At 39.8% G+C, this 19,637-nt stretch overlaps 1 protein-coding gene across 6 annotated transcripts in view; it reads right to left on the bottom strand.

Moving 5' to 3' along the window:
• Positions 1-19,637, bottom strand: part of KHDRBS2 (KH RNA binding domain containing, signal transduction associated 2) — a 380,960-nt gene that overhangs the window by 224,886 nt on the left and 136,437 nt on the right. The window lies entirely within an intron of this gene.

Below are 19,637 nucleotides of genomic sequence, written 5' to 3'. Positions count from 1 at the left end.
ATCCACAACTTCGTTGGTCAAACTGCTCCAGTATCTCACCATACTCATAGTGAAGAAACTTTTCCTAATGTTTAATATAAAACCTACTCTCATTCAGTTTAAAGCCACTACCCCTTGTCCCCTCACTATGCACCTTTTTGCAAAGTCCCTCTCCAGCTTTCTTGGCCTCTTTCTGTACTTGAAAGGTGCCATAAATTTACCCTGAGCCTTCTCTTCTCCAGGCTGAGTAACCCAAATTCTCTCCATAGCAGAAGGGCTCCAGCACTGGCCATCCTCATGGCCCTGCTCTGGAGCTGCTCTGACAGATCCATGTGCTTTTTATGCCGAGAGCATCTGAGCTACTCTCAGTACTCAGTGATGAATGAGCTTCAGCCCCAGTCCCAATTCAGGGTACCTATGCAATGTGGTGTGCAGCTCAGCTGGTGAATCACCACACCTAGATATAGCTCAACCATCTTTGGGTCCCAATTTTCTAGCTATAAAATAAGCCTAATAATCCTACTTCATGTTAGAGTAATGTTCTGAAATGTCAATCCACTTTCTTACACAACGTTTTGAGATAGCAAATGTAAATTGCAAAACAGATTCGTAGTAGCTACTGCTCTATAAAAATCAGAGACATAGAATAGTGATCATGTTAATGGCACTGGCTATGACAACACAATGAAAAATCCAATCCATTGCTACACAAGATAGACATAAGTAATGCTAAAGAACTGATGAGCAGAAGTCTCAGTCTTCAAAAATATTTTGAGAAATGTAATTTAAAAGAAAATATATATAAACAAAAAACATTATCACAGAAAAATAAGTAAACTAATTTGCTTGAAAATGGTGAAAAGGTTACACCTTTTTAGTATATACTAAAATATATCTTTACTACATGTGAACATGTAGTAAAGATATAAAAACTGTAACAACAGACTGCAATTATTACTGATTAAGCTTATTTAATTCTGCATTAACTTCACTTATTTTAGTATTGAATCTTTTACACCATTGCTTGCTACCAAAACCATTTGCAAAATGCTATGCTCCTAACAGTAAGTATTCAGTTCTTTTTATCTATGTTAGAAGATCCAGCCTCAAGGACTTTTTGATTTTCCAGAGAATACACAAAGGCTACGTCCTGCAGCTCTAGAGCCCGAGATCAGGCTCCATGCTAAGTCAACATTTGGACATTATGATAAAATCATTAACTCAATAAATGTGAACTACTATTATAGTTTCATGTTTTAAATTTGACATATTTGTTTGCAACTGAAACTAGAAAAATTATTATGAGATATAATTGTCTCAGTATTTTTATTTTTACAGTTCCATTATCTTTGGCATTTTAGCTTATCACTGAAATCTCACCGAAATTTCCATAAGAACCACAGCATAATATAAAAATCTATCATGAGATGCTTCCAGTTTTCTGGAAAAATAATCACACATTTGATTACGTCTAGAAAAATCTGGTATGAAGTTTTCAGTAAAATTAAGTTTTAATAGTTATAAAGGTGCACCCTAGTGATTGCTGGAGGTTTCTTCCCTATTGCTTTTTTAAGATTCTGAGGGAAAAAAAATCCAACAAAAAACCAACAAATGCCAGAAAGCCCCAAAAGTTATCTTTCAGGAACAGACTACCAAGAAACTTAGAATTTAGAAATTGGACCTTTTTTTTCAGATGTAGAAAAAGCAAATGAATAATATTTTTGCTCATCGTTTTGATGAGGATTCTGTACAGCTAAGACATCAGCAAGATGATTTTATAATGCATACCTGGAATATGCCTCTTCAGTGGTAACAATGGTAATTATGTTTCTCTTTTAGTTTCCAAACCAACTCAGGTTTTCTTAAAACACATCATTTTCTAACCTGCCTCTCCAGTTCAGCACATGCTTTCTGTCACTACTTGGAGCTTATTTTTAAAGCTGTTGGAAACCACAGGCTGAGGTTCTGAGATATTACACACTTCTTCGTGAGGATACTTAATGAGGTTTCTTCTTGTCGAACACATGGGGTTAAAGACTGAATTTTCACATGGTATCTCTTCCCGTAAGAGGGTAAAATGTCAAAATAATGCTCCTTTTATTGCAAGTGTATGTAGAGAGACAAAGAAACTTGATTAAGGAAAACTATGAATGAATGAGAACTCACAGACCATGTGAGCACTGCACCAAGCTCTCCTTCCCAAAGCCAGTGATTATGGCTGAGTATTTGGGGACTGAATGTAGCCTTACATTTAATCTTATGTGGGGTACCAGGCATGTAACAAGCAAACAACAGACGTGGCTCACAGTGTTGGGGAGACACTCGCTGGTGTGGCAGGTGGTACCTACTGGCAGCTAACACAGCTTTCCAAGGGCACTACAGATGAACAGGCCCTCCCAGGAGCACAGGGAGAAGGACAACACCTTTGCAGATCTTCATTAGCAAGCAGCACATCCCAAAATGGTCCCAGTATCCCAGTACCATGGACCCAGTATCCACACTGCTTCTGTTTAGGATGGCAGTACTGCCCACAGCAGTGGGTTTTGCCTCCTGCTAGTTGTACTCTGGTTGCAATAACTGAGTTCCCCTTAGAAGCCAGAGAGCCTTTCTGGAGCCCAACCTTGATTTAGTTTCATAGGAGAGGAATCCAGTTAAAACCCTGTGAGCTCTGCTCACTTTAAATAATGGGAATTGGGAATGATCAGGAGGCTCTCCTCTAAATTATGCTTCTGAGTCAAACAAAAACACTAATGAATAACACCCCGTGTAGGGCTGGTAAGGACTGAAATGGATTATGAGACTTTCCAGCACCTGACCCATTAAGGCAGAATAAGTGAGATCATCATTAATCTATTTTTCATGGTGTTCCTTACCAGGCTATCTGGGTGCTAATGGCCTTCCAAGGCCCTGGTGGCCTCTAATGCACCAGTGCAATTACTTGTGGACTTTGGCTGTTTCTCATATAACTCTGCCTTAATCACCTCTGAGGTTCAGGTATTCCCCACGGTGCTGTCTGTAACTTTTGGCAGACTCTCATAGCTTTTTACATTCTACAGTTTCCTGCATCATGTCCAGCAGTTTTCTAGACCCTGTTCAGCTTGCACAGCCTTGGTCAGTGTCCACCCAGCAGATGAGTTGTTCCCCCACAGCCCAAGCACAGAAATGAGAACTGCTTAAGCTTACTCATGTAGACATGAAATGAATCGCAGTGGAAGGTGATGAGCATCGAAAGCCTGATGGATTCACTGAATCAAAATGCAGTTAAATCTCAGGCACTGGATCTTAGGGCAGAAAAACAACAAACCTGGGACCTGATCAGTTCTGCTTTATAAAAGGAATAGATTCCTTGGTTTCTGGGTTAGCGATGGCAATCACTCTTAGTACTGACTCTCAGGTTCATAGTATGGTTCTTAGTTCACAGTGACAATGATTTAGTTCAGTGTGGGTTGAGCACAGCAGAGAAAACATGTATCACCCTCCAGAAACAACTGCCCCTCATCCTGATCCTCTTCCACTCCATTCTGCATGTCAATTCCCTTTATTTCTCAAGAGTGACAGAACCCACATCCCCTCATACAATACATACTTCCAGCTTCCTTCATTCCCTTCATTCTCTCTTCTTCCTCTCATTCTGAGTGTCTGTCACACAGTGCTGAAGTCCATCCACCCTCAGCATGATGTATGGCTCTATCACCCACTCCCTCCTAAGGATAACAGGTGTTTTGAAACACCTACTGTTTTATAATTTCCAGTTGACTAAAGCAGGGAAAATGAGTTATAAAACTCTATAGTGGAAATATAAGAAGTATCAACCTCTGCAAAAGTGAAGTATGTGAGTGACAGGAACATAAAGGCCAGGAAAAATGATGAATTATCTCTGGATGTAAAAGGAGTCTTAATGTTTTAAAAGGATGTGTGTTGACAGAGAACTGCTTTCTGTCTGGAAGCCTGGCCAAAATGTTTGAATAAAAAGACTAGAAAAAAGTTGAAAGAGATGGAGTTTGCACGGAAACAATTACACAGTCCAGACTGGTGAATCAAAAATGTCCTCATAACACTGAAATAAAACGTATAAAAAATATTAGAAAAGAAACTTGCAGTAGGAACTCTGTAGCTCTCAGAGATAAATTTAATCAATAGAATACAAGGAACTTCCTATAATGAAACAAATACAGCAACAAAAGGAAACAATGGGTGCTTGAAGAACAATCTGAGAATTGCAATGGATTTCATATCTTGCAAGAATTTACAAAGAAAAGCATAGTGCAGAGAAAAAGATGATAATCACAGGGCTGCTGCTACACAGGCATTATTCATAAGATCAGTGGGCAATGCTACAGAATAAAATTAATGAGCATGCAGTTTGATAAATGCAAACCTATTAATTTTTAATCTGGACATAAATGAAAAAATCAAAATGGTGTCTGCTGCACTGACTGTAGTATAAGTAACAGTGAACTCATTTATTGGGGGTAGTGGGTTAGGAGTTAAAAAACCTTCAGGTCCAAGGACCCATCAGTAGAGAAACAAAGAAAGAAAAAAAAAGAAAAAAAAAAAAAAGAAAAGACAATTTGATCATGGAGGAGGCATTGGAAGATTCAGTAGAGTACAGAATACAGCTAAAAGACCTAAGCTATTCCTTGACTCTTATTTTTAAACCAGTTATTCTCACTCCAGGAAGAAGGGAAGAAGAATAAAGAAGATGGAAGTGGTGAGTACATGGAGAGAGCTCATACAGCAGTGCAAAGACAGTGGGTGTACAACATCTGCAGTCAGACACAGAGACCCCATTAAGAAATGCAAGCATTAGAAAGAACATCACCTAAAAGAGAAAATAATGGGGGAGATACAGGTGACAACAATTATTTTTCTGTACTTGATTCATCATTAAAATTTTCATTGTTACTTTGGTGAATTGGAGCAGAGAATTGTGTTCATGCATTACTGTCTTGGGCAAACAGGTCCTTCAGTGTTTTATTTCCTGATGCTTTTCAAAATGAAATGCAACAAAATCTCAATGGCTAAGGGGCACTAACCCATACCTAGATCATCTTTTTGTTTAGAGAGGCAGAAAGGAAAAAAGGACTAATCAGCAGAAGAATGTGATGATAACACAACCACTGCTGAAAGAACCCTAATACTGACATGAAGGTTAAATGAAGAAAAAAAAGGAATTCTTTGGAGAAAAAAAAAAAAGTTTAGGAAAAAGATTAACACACTGAAGTGGTAGTTGCCAAAACTGAAGCATCAGACAGTGACCACTGTGACAACAACTAGTGATCTATGCTTAAATTCCCTGCCAGAAAACTAAGAGTTCACAGACCTGTAAATGTTGCTATGGTTCTACAAATCTAAGCAGAAGCTAAAACAGCATAGATAAGAACCACCTGGGCACTAGAAAATTGCTCCTTGAATTAACTAAGCCAAAGATATTTATTGAATACAATCAATGAATTGCAATATTGCAAAGCTTATGTGGGAAATCAAAGATCCTCAAGAAATGCACAATTACCATAGCTAAAGATGCTTCAATGGATTTTGTTCATCTTAAAACTTATGATCACAATAGAGATCACTGCAGTCCAGATACCTTCAGATTCAGAAAGACTTTGCCTTAATTAATGAGAGTAGAAAATGCCATGTTTTTATTTATGAACGTCTAATTAGCAGTTTGTTACAACTAAGTTACAATGTATTTTGCTTGAACTCCAAACAAGATGTTACACATTTACTATGGGCAAAAACATATCTTAAAAGAAGTCTTTTTTTTTTTTTTTTTCCTCCTTTAATCCAAGATTTCTTAGAAGTTTAGTTCCATACTAATGACTGCAGCTCAAATACCGTGCAGGCAAAAATGACACATAAACTAACTTTCTAGTGTCTGACTCTTTCCCTGGTTTTACGCTCACCCTTCCACTGCCCTGGGGATCCTAAGGCTGATGGCTTCAGCGTGGAGAGGACAACACTGACGTGAGTTGCAGTACCCTGAGTTCTTTGATGCAAGATACTGCACTGGGTTTGCATGGCCAAGTTTTGGTAGGACTAGGGGGTACAGGGCTGGCTTCTGTAAGAAGCTGCCAGAAGCTTCCTCAGTGTCTGGCAGAGCCAATCCCAGATGGCTCCAAGACAGATGTGCTGCTGGCCAAGGTTGGGCCAAACAGAAATGGTGCAAACACCCCTGCGGTAACATATTCAAGGAGAAGAGAGAAAAAGTTATGTCTCAGATGTAATTTTGGTCAGAGAAGAGTGGAGTGAGAATATGTGAGAGGAACAGCTCTGCAGACTCCAAGGTGAGTGCAGAAGGAGAGGCAGGAGGTGCTCCAGGCACCACAGCTGATTCCCCTGCAGTCCATGGAGGCCATGGGGATGCAGAGATGCACCTGCAGCCCTTGGAGGAGACCCACACCAGAGCAGGTGCATGTTTAAGATGAGGCTGTGACCCCATGGGAGGCCTGTGCTGGAGCAGGCTTCTGGCAGGGAGAGAGGAGCCCATGCTGGAGCAGGTTTCCTTGCAGGACTTGTTTCTCTGTGGGGTCCCCATGGTGGAGCAGCCTGTCCTTGGAGGACAGCATCCCATGGAACAGTGACCCACACTGCAGCATTACGCAGAGATCTGTTGTGTGTGGGATTGACTGATCTTGGAAAAACTCATGGAGGACTGTCTCCTGTGGGAGGGACCCCACACTGGATCAGGAGAAGGACTCCTCTCCCTGCCCAGTGGCAGAAATAACCTGTGGTGAACTGAGCCGACTGTAACCCCCATTCCCTGTCTCCCTGCACCACTGGGGGAGAGAAGGTAGAGCTGGGAAGAGGGCAGAAGTGGGGAGAAAGGTAGTTTTAAGGTCTTATTTTACTTCTCATTGTCCTGCTCTGATCTTCTTAGTAACAATTATTATCTCTAATTCTAGACTGCTTTTGCCTTCCAACAGTATTTTGTCAGATCGATCTCTGTGTTTACCTCAACCCATGAATCCTTTGTTATATTTTCCCTTCCCTCTGCAGTTGTGGAGGGGAGTGATAAAAGGCTTTGGTAGGTGCATGGCATCCACACAAAGACAATCCACTACAGACACAAAACTGACAGCAATAATTTCTTCCTCCCCTCTCCAGGAAGCACAGGGGGTTATTTTTAGGATGGTAAACATTCTATATACATTGTTCTTTCTCCATTGTTTAGCAACTCCATTTCCCATCCAATTTCACTAGATATGGAAAGTTTTACACCTGCTGTGTATGGGTTTTTTGCTCTCTTTGTTACTCATGATTTTAGCCAGATCCCAAATGTTGTTTCCCTTTAATGACCTGCAGCTGACCTTGATGGCTAGTCCCTGCTGACAGGCTCCCTGCTGAAGCCTTCCTTATCATCCCATATCTTTGCTTTCTATGCCTCCACTTCCATCCCAACCCTGTACTGCCCTGTGCAGCATCTTTATTGCCATAGCAGCACCCTCCACACAGAATAATGATTTATTATTGCTACCACTAATTACAGATACAGTACAGAGATAGGCAAAAAGTAAAGCAGTGAAGATAAAAATCACTCAGCCATTAGACAAAGGCTGCTAGGAGTCAGCAAGCCCAAAGGGAGCTGGGGACAGGCCATGAGCAGTCACGGCTGGCAGGTCACAGCCCTGTGCTGTGGTTCTAGCACAAAGCCTGCAACCTGCAACAGGTGATGGCAGCACCACATTTACTGGACACAGGGATTCCAGTGTCAGTGGAAAGACAACATAAGGAACCAATTGCCTCTGATGACCAGTTCTAAAAGCACTCTTGGGAGACAGAGATTTTTTTTTCAGCTACACATTTGTAATTTTAAACCTAAATATATAGCTGGATGAGGCCTTCTGCTTTCTTCATTCCACCAATGATAGATTATACACATGCCCATCTCAGGGTATAAAGAATTGCTTGGGCTCTGCCACAGTGTAAACTGTGATGGCTACAGCTACTGCTGAGGATGAGTCTCTGCACAAAAGGATCAAAACTAATGAGCACTGACTGTATTCCCAAACTTCACCATCCCTTTAGGAAGGGCTCCTCACTATGATTTAGGGTTTTGCTTAACTACACCCAGGCTGCTGACAGCCAACGCCAAATCACCACATTCAAAAGGATAAATACAGCTATTTAGTGATTTGAAAAAATGAAGAGTAGAGAGATATAATAAAAGCTGATGACATTGTAAGAGCTTTAAGAGCTTACTGTGTCAAAAATAAAGCATCAAGCCTTTGGCAGAAGAGAAACATCATTTGAGGAAAGCAGATATAACTTCATTTACACTGGTTGGAGGAAAATATACCTTCTTTTCCTCTGGTGTAATTTTTACTTTGCAGAAATAATTTTACTGGTTCTCTTACATCAATCTAGCTCTATTTCATTATGTTTGGAGCCAACAGTTTTATAAATTTTAATTTTTTTTTTTTTTTTTAGAGAGAGCATGAAGAGTCACCTTAAAGTGATACAAATGTCACAGACACTAGAAAACTCTACTAATGTTTTAGGTAATTCAATAAACTAGCTGATGACAAATTATCAGTCATCATGAAAAGAAGGTTAACTGTATTTATGCTAGGAATTCCATAAACTGACAATAATTTTTTTATCAAAAATTCTTATTAATCAAGAAACATTCATCTTAAAATCTGTTATGTATATAGTGTTCACAAAAACTGTACTTAATAAAAACCAGTATTGGCTATTTAAAATGTGCAAACAGGAAAATTTAAAATAAATATCTGTATCACCTTTTTTGCTCTTTCTCTGTCATTAAGTTTTATTATGATTGTATTATAAGAACAATTTTTTTTCTCCAAAGAATAAATATCACTTGTATCACAAGATTTGCAAGGGATATTCTGTTTTTAAGAACAGGGACTTGTATGAAAAGAAACATTTTTCAGTTCTCCAGGCTCTAAATGAATTATTTGCTACAAACTATTGAACTGAAATAAAAGTAAATCCTAGTTGTAGTCAAGTACTTTTAAACTTTGGGTTTGGTCACCTGAAGGACATAGAAAAAAATAATTCTACCATGGAGAAAATTCTGGAGGCAAAAATCCATGTGTAAGCTATTTCATGCATAAGAAGAAAAAAGGACTCATATTTGAAACAATCCATCAGAAGAGGTCTAATGTGTACACTTAACTTTGACTGTAAAAAAGCTGTAGCTTGTCTTTGGCAATTAATTTATTTATATTTAACCCCAATTTCATGATGAAGGCTCCAGGTACACACATGAAAGTAAATACTTGGTTAACCACTCACGTGATGAAGGACGCTATCCCAATAGAGGCCGAGAGAACAGATCCACTGATGCATGTAGCTATTACTTCAAAGTCAATTGCTATTGCAGGGGCCCATGTAAAGAGACCCCCAAGCCTTTCCCAATCTGTGTAACTTACTCACTTAGATTATAGCTGCAAAAGAACTCAAACACCCAGGATTCAGGCATGATTTTGATCCTAAACACCAACTTGTGGCCATCTAATTTCCTGTTCAGTTGCTTCCTATCCCTGAAATCCACAGACACCAGAACTGCTCACAGTAACACTCCTCAGACTGAAGTGTCTGGGCACCAGCACCACATGAGAGTGAAGGAGATCTGATAATTTTTTCAGGCTTAAGCTTCTCTGGGATTCCTAAAGTAACAAGGGACTAAGTAAGACAGATGTTCCCAATACACCACTATTGAATACAAAAGAGGAGTTGCTGCCCTTTTCCTTAATGAGGTAGCAGTTGGAGAGCTCATCAAGTTACACATTATGGAAGTCAGGAAATAGGTGTTCATTTTAGAGAAGTTGCTAGATGAATCCCACAAGAACCATTTGGGAACGTGTTCTGTTAAACTATTCATAAGTGATCCAGAAAATGAGTTGAACAGTAATAAAAATTCTCCAGTGATAAAGACCACCTCTTTCTGTGCGCACAGACTCTAGATAATGTTATTTCAGGAGAAAGATCTTGAAGGCATTACACTCAGGTCTACAGGAAGAATTAGCTCAGTGTATCATATCAATTACTAGAGTATTTTCTATTAGGCAATTTTGAAGAAAGGAAAATAAATGAAACTGCAAAGCCTCTAGTAGACCATTTTGGTGCTCCAATTTAATAAATTTTAGGAACAAAACAGATCAAGATTAAAAGAATCATTACGAATATGGAAACATTTTCATATGAGAAACTAAATACCAAAGTCTTGGCAATCTTGATTTTCCTGCAGTTCAAGATGTCCTTAAACAATTAATTCTTGGAAAGCCTTTCAATTTTCTTGTGTTCTTACCCAAACTTTTCAATCTGCAACATTCAGGAGTTGCAGACTGAGTGCATTATTACATTTTTCTGTCTTATTTGGAAATGTGAACCCATGAACATGGGGCATGATGTGTTGCATACTAGAGAAAAACCTCCAACATGTAGATGTATTATGTTTTTGTTCTATGACAGTTGCAATTGCTTCTGATGTATCTTTTATCACCTATTACATAGATGTGCATGCTTAAGGCGGTAATGTGTCAAATACGGAACCCACTTCTGATGTTAAAGATCCTATTCCTAATTAGCATTCAAATGAGCTCAAAACAGTATTACAGGTGCTTCATCTAGAAAGCAAGGCAACACTTCAGCCACTCTGATTGCTCATTATAATCAGAGCTGAAAGAGTGCAGAGGAGAGCGATTTACAGCCACTTTCAGCTGCAAATTCAGGAATCATGCCTGCTGCAAGATGTGAGGAGAACTGCCAGGTGCCTTCACCTCCTGCAGTGGCAGCCTCCTCCTCTCCTTCCATGCATAGGGACTTTCTGAAGGATAATGTTGTTGTGTCACTGAGGAACCCTTTCAAATCCAACTGGAAAGCCCCGCAAGGTGTAAAAGCTCAAACTGATGATCCCATTTAACTCCTCATTGCCTTTTCTAACAAGTCTCCACAATTCTGCAGGATTCCCTGCTAATGTTTTGTACCCTGAAACACAGTGGAACCTGTGATACAAGAAATGTGCTTCCCTAAACAGTGATGTAAAGGAAGTGACTTCTCCCTGATTGCCATATTGGCCCAGGCAGGGTAATGGGGATGGTTTGGCTTCCAGCAGTTTAAAGACCTGTCTGATAAACTGCATAATAAAGTTCATTTTCCTGGCTGATTGTCAATAATGATTTCCTTAAGGCTGTCCCTTGATTAACCACAACACTGCAAACAAAAGCAGTAAATGGATTTGAGTATCCTACCACAAATTTAGAAGAGACCACTATTTCCTTGTACCCCCTTGATTCTCATGCAGTGATGTGCAAACCACATCAGTGGAGGGAAGCCATAATGGCAGAGACAAACTGAACTCTGGGGAGTGGAAAAGGGAAAAGAATTCATAAATAATTGGCAAACACTGTATCTCTAATGGCATTTACACAGATGAAAATGTTTGGATACCTGAGCTGATTTAAAAATTACATTATCTTCTGAAAAAGTATTTGAAATTAAATGAAATACCAAAAAATCAACCAGTCTGCCTCTCTTCTTCACAAACATATCCTTTTTCTTAGCTAGAATTTTAATGTTTTGCAAATTACATACTCCCCCTCCCATGTGACAGTCACACATTATTTTGAAAGTTTTACTTTTTCTTTTCTTACAGAATTAGGTTTTGCATAATGATAAAGAACCCAAACACACTTTTCAATGGCAAAATTACTTGTTCCTCTACTATCTAGAAAATCTAATTATTCACACTATATTCATTTAGACAAATAAATATTAATGAGATAGCAAGTTTTTGGATGATTTCTCACAAAGATGTCAGAAATAGCTGACAGATGAATGTTAAACAATATTATATATATATAATAAAATCATAGAATGAATCATAGAACGGTTTGGATTGGAAGTGACCTTAAAGATTATCTGGTTCCAACCACCCTACCATGGGTAGGGATACCTTCCATTAGACCAGGTTGCTCAGAGCTCCATCCAAATTGGCTTTCAAAACTTTCAGGGATGGGGCATCCACAATTTCTTGGGGCAACCTGTTCCTGACATACCACCCTTGCAGTAAAGAATTTTTCCCCCAATATCTAATCTAAACTTACTCTCAATTTTAATCCATTCTCCCTTATCCTGTCACTACATGCTCTTGTAAAAAGTCCCTCTCCATCTTTCTTGTACGCTCCCTTCAGGTACTGGAAGGTCACAATTACATCAACCCCAAACTGCTTTTCCAGGCTGAACAATCCCAATTCTCTCTTCCTCATAGGAGAGGTACTTCATTCCCCTAAGCAACTCAGTGGCCCTTGCTGGACTTGATCCAGCAGGTCCATGTCCTTCCTGTGCTGGGGAGCTATCATGATTTTATGTCTGACATATTTACTGACTGCAGATAAAATAGTTTGCAAACAGATTCTTGGTCATCTCAGATATGATGGGGATTTGCTCTGCAAAGATGAAGAACACATTTTTTAATCTTCTCATAACAAAAATCTGTAAGGATATTAGTCCATTATAAGCCATAAATGAACCTGAGTAAAATACATGATTTTTTAATGACTAGTGATTATAGCTATTCTAATTGAAATTTACTGAAGACTCATTTTCATGGGATGTGCAGAGCACTCAGACCATGTGCCATTCAGGTAATAGCAGGTCCTTGGCAGTGCAGTCTGGGCCTGAACTGAACTTTGCATCATGAGAGAGTACTTTAAAAAGCTATCACTTGTAAAGGAAAAGTAAAGGAAGTCAAAATAAGTTCTGTCAAGTTTGTTTATCTTGAGATAACTTAGCTGGGGTGATGATGGTAGCTTTTGGCTGGGGAGTCTGTGACTCAATGGAAACTTCAGTTTTCCTCATTGCAAATTTTTAGAATACATTGTTTACCTAAGAACAGACACACCCTCAGTGGAAAGCAGACTGACTCCTTTGCAAGGTAAATGCAAATCCTAGAATCACAAAGAAAGTAGTCTGAAGGATGGAAAGCCTTTCTTCCAGCAAGTCCACTGTTCAGAATTTCACACTGTTCTTACTAGTGCCCCAAAAAAAGCAGCAGGTACAAACTCACTTCAGAGGAGCTCACCCCAGGCTGGACATGTCACTGGCACTAAGCTGGCCATGTCAATATGTGAGTGACTAAGTGCAGCCAGGGCATTCCCTCCAAAGGCTCAAAGCAAACTGCTCCAGATCCTCCACCCAGAACTCCCCATCACCCACGAGAACTTGCACGGCATCCAAACCAGAATGGACTACCACCAAAACCCCAAACATACATAAAATTGAAAGAGTAAAATAATTTTATAATTCAGTTTAAAACAGATAATTGCACTCCAGAAAAGGTTAAGTACCTGCAGTCTTCAGAGTCAGCTAATTTTATCGCACTAAAAATTAATATTCATTTTGCACTTAAGTTTTATCATCCAGATCATCCCTGGCAATTTAAAGCACTCCTCCAACCCCTTTATGTGCTCAGATTTATGCATGAAGAAATAACCTTGTGCACAGGCTTTGAGTGTTGCAAACTTTTCACTACATGGTAGCCATATCTCAGATTATAAAAAATATGCAGATTAAATTAATCAATTATAGTAATTTTGCCTAATGTCACCATCAGTTTACAACAAAATTTCCTTCTATTAAAAGCTTTTTCCCAGGAAACATTGTAACCTGCCTCTGGCTGAAAATGAAGCATTTTATTTGTTTTCCAGTTCTTTACTGCTTTAGCACCTGTGGTCTCCCTTGGTGCTCATTTTCAATACCAGTACAAATGAACATAAAATAAAACTGAACAATAACCCTGTTAATGGCAGACTTCCTCCACAGATTCAAGAGAAAAGATGTAGATATTTTTATCATTGTATGAACATCCTCAAATGCTATGACTGATATTAAATGCTGGAAAAAATATATTTCCTGTTCCAACATGCCTTCCTCCTAAACTGGAAAAAGGGAAAAATAAAAAAATATTTCTTAAATAAGGAATATGTGCACCACAAAAACTCAGCAAAGCTTCAGCTCTTAACAGACTTAGCTCACTGTGCTACATTTTCCATTTAAATGTTAGAGGTTTTGAGTCAAAGTGTGCTAAGACCAAATTACTCAAGTTCTTCAAAGACATCATAATCTTCCTGCCAAGGCTGTGTTCAACCCCAGGTCCTTGCTGATGTGCTGGATCTGAGACAAAGGTTCCAGTCTGAAAAGACTTAGGCCAAATGAATGATTATTTGTATCTGTGAGTGGGGTTCATTTACCTTGACTTAGGCATCCAGAAGTCAGATTTTTAAGCCTAAACTAATCACATGGAGCTCTCAATGGAAACAAACAGGGTGATTCATCTGAAGCTGAGGCTGCTGTTCAAGATGAGTTGGGAGAGGAGGTGAATGAATCAGTTTATGGATCTGTGTATCTTTTTGGATCTGTCCAAACCATATTAAAAAGGAAGAAATCAAAAGAGAATTGGTAACCATAAAAATGGGGGGGAAAAGCATGTAGCATTGGTTGGATTCTTTTATAAAAATTATCAGGATGAAGGAAAAAAATGAAGACTAATAGAACCATGTTAAACGAGTTTAAAGACTGCTGGCAGTGCTTTGGGAACTGAGTGAAGGATTACAGACATCATTTTAACTGCTCTGGAGAAGATAATTCATCCATCATGAATCTGAAACATTCAATTTGCTCTTCCAAACACAAATTTAAGCATTACCTGTTTTCCCTGGGCATGCTGAATGAAAATTGCAGTATTTTACAATTGACCTACATGATGCACTGCTGGTGACATGAAGAGCAAAGAAAGAGGTGGAAACCCAAGCAATCAGGCAAGTGCAGAGATGTTACCTATTACCAGCTTCATATCTATTTTTTTTGCATCACATTGTAATTCTTATTTCACTCAGAAACAGTGGTTGCAAAAGCAACACTGGCCAACAGATTCTGGTATGAGTTAAGAGAGATGATATACCTAATTATGAGAAACTCCATTTGTTCTATTTTCATTTTATTATGTAAGTTACTGAGGGGTTTGACAGTGATGGAGTTCCCCAGCAGAAAAGGCACATGGTGCTCAGGCTCCAGGGACATGCTGCACCACAGCAGCTGATTAATTAACAGCTGTCATTTACCAATTATATCCTTTCACAATCAGTAAATCTGTCACAAAAGGACAGGTTCTGCTCCTCTGCAGTCTGAGCAATGGCATTGTGGCCATCATGTTTTATTACTGCACTCCCCTAAGATGCATGGAGGAGCCTGGAGAAAGCACTTGAGATGCCTCTCTGGTAAGCAGAGCATGACAAATTTCCAGTAGCTCCTCGACCTCTGGCCATGGTGGGGATTACTACCCTTGGCTCACTTGCCTCCAGTCCTCTGCTGTGAGGACTTGTGCCCTGTCCCAGGTGCTCAATGCCTCCTCCAGCACCAGGCTGTGTGTGTGTTTCCTTCCTTCCCTCCTTCATACTCACAGAGAGACCTTTCCCCACCTGGGACTTATATGTAAAATGGCTAACAAGGAAGGAAAGATTGTCTGTTTTTTGGTTGTTTTTTCTCCTCCCCAGTCTCTCTCTGAATACCATTCTGTCAAAGGGTGTTTTTATGCTAGAAACGTTCAGTGGGAAAGAAATTCTCTTGTCAAGCATTCCTTGCTGCTGCTGCTTTGGCAAACTGCATTCACCAGTGGCTGCCTCTGCTGGGGTCACCTGGCCCTGCTGCCAGGACCCGGTGAGAGAGGCATGAGGGCAACTGAGCATCTCTCCCTGGGGCACAGGGTCCCCAGGAGCCCACTCCCCACAAACCCTCTAATCCACTCACATGTGAGTTTTCAGTCTTTCTGCCACTGTCTCCTCAGACACAAGGGAGGGTGACAAATGAGACAAACCATCATGTCTGCCACACAGACAGGAGATCTGATTCTTCTGTGTCTGTGGAAATGCAGAAAAGCAACTGAAGCATCCTGCTTTGTAGGAAGAGAAATTAAATGCCCCTTTCAGGAGAAAATGTGGCAAATAAATGTAATCTGCATATAACACAGCAATGACCCTGGACTATCTAAAATCAACTTCAAACTGCTGGCAGAATTAAAGTCCAAAACCTGTTGGTTTTGTGCTTACTTCTGTGCTTAGGAATTGCTGTTCTTTCATTCCAGCAGTGAGAATATATTTGACCAAGTGTTGCTAGCACCTTCTATTACACAGAATGGTAGAGTCTCTGGACAATGAGTAGAAAGGAGAAGTTAACAAGCTGAGGTCGGCCAAATTTCCTTTGAGCAGAAAGCAGAAAAAGCTGTTTTTTTCAAATTATTGCAAGTATTGATGGGAATGCAGAAATGCAATGGCTTTACCTGTGAAGTTTAGAGTCCTTTTCCCTAGATCAGCAGATGGAATTGAAATATTTGCAACTTTAAGGAGGTCCAGTGTGCTCCCTCCTTATCTTATTGAAGCCATATTGATAATAACATTAAAGAAATGTTTAAGAGGCTAAGAAGCTGTGATGATATCTATTTTCTGAATTTAATGTAAAGTCAGCAAATATTACTGCTATTATTACACAATATTTTGCATGCTATTGCATTAACGTGTTTCTAGGAAAAAAAAAACCAAAAAAACATGATGCTGTGTTAGAAACAGTCCCAGCAGGGTGAAAGGGAGTAGAGGACAGGCTGCCTGCCAGACCCAGCCAGTCTAACACTTGATCAGCAGGTCTATCTCCCTGAGAGTCCCTGAGAGCCAAAGGAAGCCTTTGGAATATGTGTTGATGTGATGGGTTGCTCTAACTTTTAAGTTTTATTTTAATTTGCGAATACAGGACTTAGGTGGATGCATTGCTACAAAGTGCCATGCATTAATCTTAATGCTGAAGAATTCTCTTTTGCTTTAAAACACCCCCTTTGAAATGCACTAATAAGAAACACACTGTTTAAAAACCTAAAAGTATGGATTTGAGAACCGTCTACTTTCAGGCCAGAGCACAAAGAGTCAGTGCACAAACAAAGTCCAAGAGGAAATAAATCATCATATTTACCCATACATGAGGCCTGTGACTGCTGACTAGTTTTGTAATCAACCCATGCTGTATCTTTTGAGCCACCCACTGCTTCTATCACTTCCTGAATCTAGGCACAGCATGCAGATGTTTTAACTCAGACTTGGTCTTCTGCACTGAAAAATCAAACCATTCTGGTTTCACATTTGAAAATCTGCATTCTCTTTTGATCAACATGATTGACAAATGCTTTAAGCACATCAGTCTCTTTTAGTGTCTCTAGTATAGCCCATTACAGTACTCATCTAAATAGATGGGGATTTTTTTCTTGCCTGTTTTCAGTAGACTGCTTTGTATTTTATTTCTCTTATTTCTATTCATTTCCTTCTACCCAGATGGGGTATCTGCAAACGTAATCTTGGGGGAATCTTTTTATGTGTTTCCCAAGCGTGTTTATAAAGAAACAAGCAGCTTGGAAACAGAATACTTCTGCTCTCTGCTCACAGAATTTCAGCTTTCATTTTCAAGGAAAAAGAATTTGAGATATAAAAGGAAAGGGTACACAAAATGCAGCAATGAAGGCAGAAAATACTAGGTTTCTCTTTTTTGGTACCTTGTTTATTTTGGTTTATATAGGCAAACTGAAGGCCTTTAAAATCTTCATTGCTGATTTTCTGCAGCTAGTGGATTAGGAAAGGGATGTGATTGTGCCCTGTATAATGGATAATGGTAGTTTTAGAGCACAGCACCAGATTTTCTCACATCTTTTTCTGGGTTTTGTGGAGATAGCTGCAGCTACTTCACTGTTGCCTGACAAGCTTTGCTTTCTGACAAACTGAAAACCATGAGACATTGATCAGGCACAGCCAGAAGGTTGTGCAGTGCTGCTTTGCTGACTGCTCTCTGTTTTTTTGCAGGCTGTTTGGTGTGCACAGGAACAGCCTGGCACAGCCTCGGGGCAGCCTGGGGAGCGACTGACATCCATGTGCCACCAGCAGTGCTGCCAACCAAATCTGGTGGAACAGCTACAAGAGCAGTTCAACAAAACAGAGTCTATGCTGCAGCCAGGTTACATCTGCCAGTGCCTCTGTCTGTCACAGTGGCTGTCAGATCTGGTGGTCATGCTGGACATCACCCATTTGGGCTACATGAAAAAACATGTCACTACCACATTGCCTAGCAAGAGGTTAAAACCAGCAGGCATACAAGACTCCTGAATGGAAAAATGAAACAATCCCGTGTGGTGTTCTCACCTGCAAGCTGGAAGGTAATGTAGGACCCAGTGCCCATTTGGCTACACCTAGAGGTCTCTTTGCCTCCCAACAATGAAAAACAGAGGCAAGCAACATAGGAGTCTATGTGAAAGTCTTCACAGGAGGAAGCCAAGAACAAGATCCTATTTGGAGTCAGGATTTTTAAAGGAAAGCTTCCCTTTCTGGACAAGAAAACTGCCTGTTTGTTATTTCCTGCTATCTTCAGGTAAAAGGCATGTGGCACACGTTTTCTGTGAACAAAGTGTAGAAATGCTACTTATTTTTTCCTCTATAAGATGCAGAAAGGGCATTGCCCAACCACAGAGAATAAATAAGAAGTTCTAGAAGTACTAGGAGAGTTCTCCTTGTTGATGCAAGGCTAGATATTAAAAGACAAATTTAAGAAACAGCAACAGAATGTTGAAAATGAGTTACAGCCTGACTTCAAAATTATGACTTTAGAAAGTCTAAAAGACTTTAAGAATTATTTTGTATTAGAATATGGTTCCTGCCCTTTGTAATCTAGCACATGCCACAGAATGATACCACAGATCTTCATAAATCTCTAAGTATGCTTGACATACTTTTATATAAAGACCTGTACATTTGCCTTTGAGCTTTTCATCTGAAAAATCGTATTTTAAGCTCATGTGTCATTAGTCTTGTCATTATCTAAAAATGAAAGGCAAGGAAGGACACAATGAGCTATGCTGAATGCCAAAGGTCTCAAAGAGCAAAGTGGGTTGCACTAGCTGGTTTTGAAAGGCACCTGAAACAACCAGGAATAGACAGAAACTCTTTTCAGAGTGACCAGAAGGCACAAGCAATCCTCCCAGAAGTCACCTTTTAACTTGGCTGAGGAGAACATGTTTAGATGATGTGCTCTGCCCCCAGTCTGGGATGAACTCACATACAGATGAAAGCCAGGTGCTGCAGAGCTGCAACAAGCACAGCAGAAACACTAATTCTGTCTGCTGGAAGGTGGGTCCATTATCTCAGGCTCAGCACACAGCTGATACCTTCCATTCACAGCTCATTTCCACTAAACTGAGCAGAGCTAGCATCCTGCTTTTAGAAAAAAATAAGAAAAAATAAACGCCACAGCTACAATTAGTCTTGCTGTCTCATTTTTTGTCTCTCTCATGGTACGATTAGAGCATCCCTTCTTTCAGAACGACTCAAAATAAGTGGAAAAAGTCCTTTTCCTCCCTACTTTGCAAAGCTCCTCAAGCGCGTCCATCTTCCAGTTCATGGGTACATGACTCTTCTACAAAGCACAGCTTCAAAGTTGCCTGTCAAAGTGAAATCTCATCCAAACTTCCCAAAGGCAACTACTCTTTTCATTCAGGGGTGTATTGATTCCTCCAAAGATAGTGCAACTTCTAAATCTCAACTAGATAAAAGTACCAGCTGTGAAACCCCACCTCTCACATAAATTCAGAGACTTGAATGTCC

This window comes from Melozone crissalis, unplaced genomic scaffold (genome assembly GCF_028551555.1).
Source record: "Melozone crissalis strain CALT ecotype California unplaced genomic scaffold, PUWL_Pcris_2 ptg000027l_1, whole genome shotgun sequence".
Classification (NCBI taxonomy): domain Eukaryota; kingdom Metazoa; phylum Chordata; class Aves; order Passeriformes; family Passerellidae; genus Melozone; species Melozone crissalis.
Note: the sequence above shows the minus strand (reverse complement) of the source record. Positions and strands in the feature narration are given on the sequence as shown.